Source organism: Mastomys coucha, unplaced genomic scaffold (assembly GCF_008632895.1).
Source record: "Mastomys coucha isolate ucsf_1 unplaced genomic scaffold, UCSF_Mcou_1 pScaffold19, whole genome shotgun sequence".
NCBI classification, from domain to species: Eukaryota; Metazoa; Chordata; class Mammalia; order Rodentia; family Muridae; genus Mastomys; species Mastomys coucha.
The window spans coordinates 5693701-5699966 of record NW_022196901.1 but is presented as its reverse complement, the minus strand read 5'-3'; the positions used below and the strand labels follow the sequence as shown (position 1 = coordinate 5699966).

At 42.0% G+C, this 6266-nt stretch overlaps 1 long non-coding RNA gene across 1 annotated transcript in view; it reads right to left on the bottom strand.

The window, feature by feature from the left end:
- Window positions 1-3526: 3526 nt before the first annotated feature.
- Window positions 3527-6266, bottom strand: part of LOC116097477 — a 4311-nt gene continuing 1571 nt past the window's right edge. Inside the window, exons 2-3 of the long non-coding RNA XR_004121441.1 lie at window positions 4721-4827; window positions 3527-3718 (exon numbers count right to left, since the gene is read on the bottom strand). This is a non-coding gene — a long non-coding RNA (uncharacterized LOC116097477). The remainder of the gene's footprint in view (window positions 3719-4720; window positions 4828-6266) is intronic.

Sequence of the window (6266 nt, the reverse complement as noted above, 5' to 3'; positions counted from 1 at the left end):
GGGCAGGTAGTCCTGTTAACAATACAGGCTGAGCAAGCCACAGAGAGCAAGTGTTCCTCCATGATCTCTGGTTCTGTTTCTGCCTTGACTTCTCTTATTATTATGGACTGTGATGTGGAAGTAGAAGTCCAGTAAGTCTTTTCTTGCTCTTGTTGGCTTTTAAAGGGCTAATAACTCCCAAACATCAGGTGAGCTGAGAAACTAGACAGGAAAGTTGACACATTGCTAACAGCATTTGCAGGGTAGGATCTGGAAAGCTCCAGATAAGAGCAACACAACCACCACCGCTGTAGGGAGTGGTTTCGATGCTTTGACTGGGAGTCTGCCTGTGAACACTGAAGGTCTGTTCCCTAGTTGATTCTTTTTTTCCCCATTTTTATTAGATATTTTATTTTCTTACATTTCAAATGTTATCCCCTTTCCTAGTAACAATGCAACTGTTGATCCTATAGAGCTCCCCATGTGGGTGGTGAGAATTGAACTCAGGACCTCTGGAAGAGCAGTCAGCACTCCTAACTGGTAAGCCATCCATCACTTCAGCCTATGCAGATTTCTCTTCCCCAGTTGATTCTTGATTGATCAATAAAGATGCTAGAGGCCAATGGCTGGGTGGAAGAGGCAGGACTTTCAGGTTCTCACAGGCAGGCTAGGAGACACAGGAAGGGGAAAGAAAATTCACCATGCTTCTAAGGGAGAGAGAGCCACCAGCCATGTGAGATCTCGGGTAGAGTGGCCATTGGTTGCTTCCCCAACTGGGTCTGGGGTAGCAAGAGGGAGATTAGAAACACAACTAAGCTGAGGGTAAATTTACTGTCCTGAGCAAGGAGAAGGTAACCAGGTAGCTAAGTTGAGGGCAGATTTAGAGGTGTTGAGCTGAGAGTGAAGAGAAGGGCATGCTAGACAAGGGAGGGGTCTTAGGGGTCTACTGCTGTGAACACATGACCAAGGCAACTCCTATAAGGCAACATTTAATTGGGGCTGACTTACAGGTTCAGAGGTTCAGTCTATTACCATCAAGGCAGGAGCATGGCAGCATCCAGGCAGGCATGGTGCAGGCAGAGCTGAGAGTTCTACTTCTTCATCTGAAGGCTGCTAGCAGAATACTGACTTCCAAGCAGCTATGAGTAGGGTGGTCTTAAAGCCCACACCCACAGCAATACACCTATTCCAACAAGGCCATACCACCAAATAGAATCACTCACTGGGCCAAGCATATTCAAACCATGATATTCTACTCCCTGGCTCCTATAGGCTTGTTCAAACTCACGAGTCTATAGGGGCCATATCTAACCATAGCATAATTAAAAAGTACATTTAGTCCAATTTCCAAAGTTCCCATAAAGCAGTATCATCAGTGTTAAAAGTCTGAAGTTTAAAGTCTCTTCTGTGATCCATTCAATCACTTAACTATAATCCTCAAAGCAAGACAGGAAACCAGCTGGGCAGACTCCAAACTCTGCACCTCCATGTCTGATGTCAAAGCAGTTTTCAGATCTCCAACTATATTCTTGCACAAACATCATGACCAAGAAGCAAGTTGGGGAGAAAAGGGTTTATTCAGCTTACTTCCACACTGTTGTTCATCACTAAAGGAAGTCAGGACTGGAACTCAAGCAGGTCAGGAAGCAGGAGCTGATGCAGAGGCCATGGAGGGATGTTCCTTACCGGCTTGCTTCCCCTGGCTTGCTCAGCTTGCTCTATTATAGAACCCAAGACTAACAACCCAGGTTGGTATCACCCACAAGGGGCCCTACCCCCTTGATCACCAACTGAGAAAATGCCCCACAGCTGGATCTCATGGAGGCACTTTCCCAACTGAAGCTCCTTTCTCTGCAATAATTCCGGCCTGTGTCAAGTTGACAGACAAAACCAGCCAGTACAGCCATCAACTATATCTGAGGCTGCACCTTCACTTATGGCTTTTCATGGCTTCTCACAGTGTCGAGCCTCAGCTGCTCTTCATGACTCCTTCATGCCTTCAAACCAGTAAAACCTGGGTGACTCTTACACATTACAGCTGCATCATAAGGTACAACCTTGGCTATCTCTGCAACGCAGCTTCTTTGTGCTCTCAGAAAACACTTTCCAGAAGATGTCACCTCAGTGATGCTGGTCTTTTCCTAATAACTGCTAATTTCTTAACTCCAGCTAACCAGCATCAATGGTCTCAGTAGTCCCTGCTATTTTTCACTTTAAAGCCAGAGCCACACGGCTGAAGCTGCTGTGTTCTGCTGCTTTCTGGGGCTGGAACATGGCCCCCTTAACGATTACCAACTTTCCCTCTCTGTCTAAGCTTTCCTGGAATTTGCTCTGTAGATTGACCCTGAACTCAGAGATCTGCATGGCTCTGTCTTCTGTAATGCTAGGATTAAAGGCATGTACCATTATACCTGGATTATAAGCTTTTCTTCACCTAGAACCTGTTCTGTCCCAGGCTGGCCTTGAACAACCAGATCTGTTTGGCTTTGTCTCCTGGGACAAAAGGTGTGTACCACCATGCCTGGATCTAAACTTAGCTGGGTAGGATCTTGCCCCCAAGTCCCTTAATTTGTTATCTCCTAGAACATAGGATTCAGTTCCATTTCATTTCCTGGTGCCACTTTAATACTTGAACTATATATTTTATATTTTTCCTTTCCAAGCTTGCTTTGCTTGTTCAAAACACTCTTCATGAGACTTAACTAGAGAATAGAGACTCTGCTGGATTTTTTTTTTTTTTGAGACTTCCTTTGTCAATGCAATTAATCTAATTCTCTTCACCTTAGAGAAGAGTCTGTCTCTCTTCAGGCAGACTCTTCACTCAAGGGCAAAAAGTAGCCACATTCTTCACCAAAATACCACAAAAACAGTCTCTAGGCCACATATTGAAGTTCTTTACCGAAACTTCTTGGGCCAGGTCCACACAATTAAAATCATTCTCATAACAAAATCTTACATATTCCAACTAGGATGACCCATTAAGCCCCATTTAAAGCATTCCACTGCTTTCCAAATCCAAAGTCCCCAAATCCACATTCTTCCCGACAAAAGCATGGTGGCCAGGCCTATCACAGAAATACCCCAGTTCCTGGTACCAACTCCTGTCTTAGTTAGGGTTTTACTGCTGTGAACAGACACCATGACCAAGGCAAGTCTTACAAGGACAATATTTAATTGGGGCTGGCTTACAGGTTCAGAGGTTCAGTCCATTATCATCAAGGAGGGAACACCTGGGAAGTTATGGTGCAGGCAGAGCTAAGAGTTCTACATCTTCATCTGAAAGCTGCTAGCAGAATACTGACTTCCAGGCAGCTAGGATGAGGGTTTTAAAGCCCATGGCCATAGTGACACACCTCCAAAGGCTATACCTCCAAATAGTGCCACTCACAGGGCCAAGAATATTGAAACCATGATAGGAGGCTCTGAAGATCCCGGCCATTGAGCTAAAAGCATATTAAAAATAAGCTAATGTGTGTGTGTGTGTTTCATCCACAGATTCAAGGGAAACTGGGCCAAGGGTGGTAGCTTAGTCCACTGGAGCTTAAAGTGGAGTAGTAGAAACAACACATTACAGATTTTTTAAATTTAATCTTATTTTTTTAAATATTTGCAACATTGAGACTGCAGGGGAACAGAACTGGAGAGACCGGTGTCGTTTATTGTTTTGATCAAAGCACAATTAGCTTGCGTAGAGGTTGGTCTCTCTTATTTCCATGTTGTCGCCTCCATCAATCCTGGTCTAACAGAGGTGGTCAGTGTTTTACCACAGAACCAGATAGCAAATTAACACAGACAACATAACTACAAATATAATTAAATACTTGTTTATGCACTTTAAAAGAGTGGTTTTTTGGTATGTAAGTTACACTTCAATACAGCTGTCTGCAAACATTTAAATGCTCTGTTTAGGAGTAAGGAACATGTCTGAGGTATGAAGAGTAAGGGACTTGTGTGACATATGAAGTTAAGCTACGCTTCTCCTAGGATTTGGAAGCAGATCTTTATATACAATGGCAATCAAAATCTATCACTAGTGTTAAAGTGAGCCCATCTGTATGAGACAGTATGCATATGCCTTGGAATGGAAGATCATTTTTTGGAGGGCCCAGTGAGACAGTGCAATTAATTTTTAACGTCATCTAGCAAACTATCTAGCAAACTCTAGTTTGCTGTTGGCTGTTCCCCAAAATAACTATGCACATACTATCCCCTCATTAAAAATAAGAAAATATATTTCTTCAATATGCTCATTTTGGATAAATTTAGATTAGAGGCCTATCCTATAGATTAGGGCTACACACTACATTCCATTACTTATTAAATTCACAAGCTTATGAGGAAGCTAGCTTTGCAGATAGATCTGAGAACTTAGAATATTCTTACAATTTTTGTGGTCAAATATACCCAGTCTTGTCTGTAAAGGTCTTTTAATTTTGGGACATATAGAGAAAGAGCTACACTGGACTCTAGCCGCCCAAGCTTGTCAAACGCGGCTCTGGCAGGCACTGCCCTTTTCCCTGATTCCCCCTTGTCTTGCTAACACCATTAGATTACATTCCCAAAGCTAGTCAACAAAGTCTATTCCCTAATTTGGTCATTTCCTCCTCCAGAGGCTGACTACCAAGGTCTAGTTATCAAAGAATTGTAGTTCAGCAGTCAACCCTCCCTCTGCCCGCCTTTGACTCTGCTAACATGTCTAATTAAAGTAAACTCCTCATCCTAGCTCAGGGCTTCCCCTTACCTTTATAAACTGCCATTTGCCTATGCGTCACATCTGTATCCTCTCTATCCAGAGGCAGTCTCTTGTCCTGGGGTCCTGTGTCCATATGGATCCTGCCATACACAGTACTGTAAATGAATGATTTTTATAGAAACTTTAAAAAGTTATAATCACCACTAATAGTCAATTTTAAGACTTGGGACAACTTGTTGCTATAAGATTTACTCCAAAAGCTGGTAACATTTTCCTCAGCCATCAAGATCTGTCTATCCTGCGCTAAGAAATACAAGCTTGTTCAAATTTAATCTGAGTACTACATGTTTTGAAATTTGACATTAAAATTTCTATTATACATTTGGTAGAGAACGATTTAAGGACCCTGCTCATCTATAGTTGTACATAGATGGTCATTTTTCTCACATACTCTAGGTTCCACTGATTTTCTTCAGTCCCACGGTTTTCTCTTTGTGAGAAGCCACAGTCTTTATGGAAACACTATTTCTGCTTAATAAAACCAGGAAGAAGAGAAACAAGCAGCAGGGCTGGGATGTAGTTCAGTGGAAGAGACCCTGTACAAAGGCCTGGGTTGGTCCCATTAACAAACTCAAAAATAGTGGAGGTGAGTGATCCTCAATCTTCTTTGCCACCAGCAAACATTCAATATGCCTAAACTTCTAAAAAAAAGACAATGAAGGTTTCTGAGAAATCCAGTCAGTCTAAGAATTTTATCTTCTAAGCATAATATGATGTTATCCAGAACGGAACACTTACATACTATGAGGGGAAAAAAGTTCTTTAGCACAGTCACTTTGACAAGCTTAGAGAGATTATTCATTCAGCTTGATTATGTAACACCTCCAGCAAGCTGTACAGTCATGAAATATATTAGCAATTCTGCAGGAAACTCATGACTATTCATCCCAAGTCCTTCAATGACAGACACATATCCTCAACTTGGTTCAGGGCAGACTTTACTATCAAAAGGATTTCGGAAAGGCAGCAGCTTGTAATATATTAATTTGAAATGAAGTCTTTAAACTGTGTTGAATAACTATACATGAGCATGTAAGATATTTCTCCTTCCATGAAAATCAAACAGAAGTACAAATAAACAGTGTATATAAGCTTTAAATTGTAACAATTTTACTTCAGGAGGTAAATGAAAAAAAAAAACTGCATTGATCTGTGAAATTTAATCGACCTCATAGTCTTCCTCTAGAATGTGCTAGCTTCCTGAATTAAAAATGCTACTTCTTCAGGGTCCCCAATGAAGGAGTTAGAGAAAGGACCAAAGGAGCTGAAGGGTTTGTAGCCCTTTAATACGAACAACAATATGAACTAACCAGTGCCCTCAGAGCTCCCAGGGACTCAACCACCAACCAAGGACTATACATGGTGGGTCTGATTGTTCTGGTAGCATGTGTATAGTAGAGGATTGCAAAGTTGATCATCAATGGGAGGAGAGGCCCTTTGTAAGCGGCCTTTCCGGTCCATCAGTGATAAGGAGGCAAACACCGAGCTCTTCCCCATGCAGTTTTATTAGGATCCTTGTAATCTTGCTTGTTAC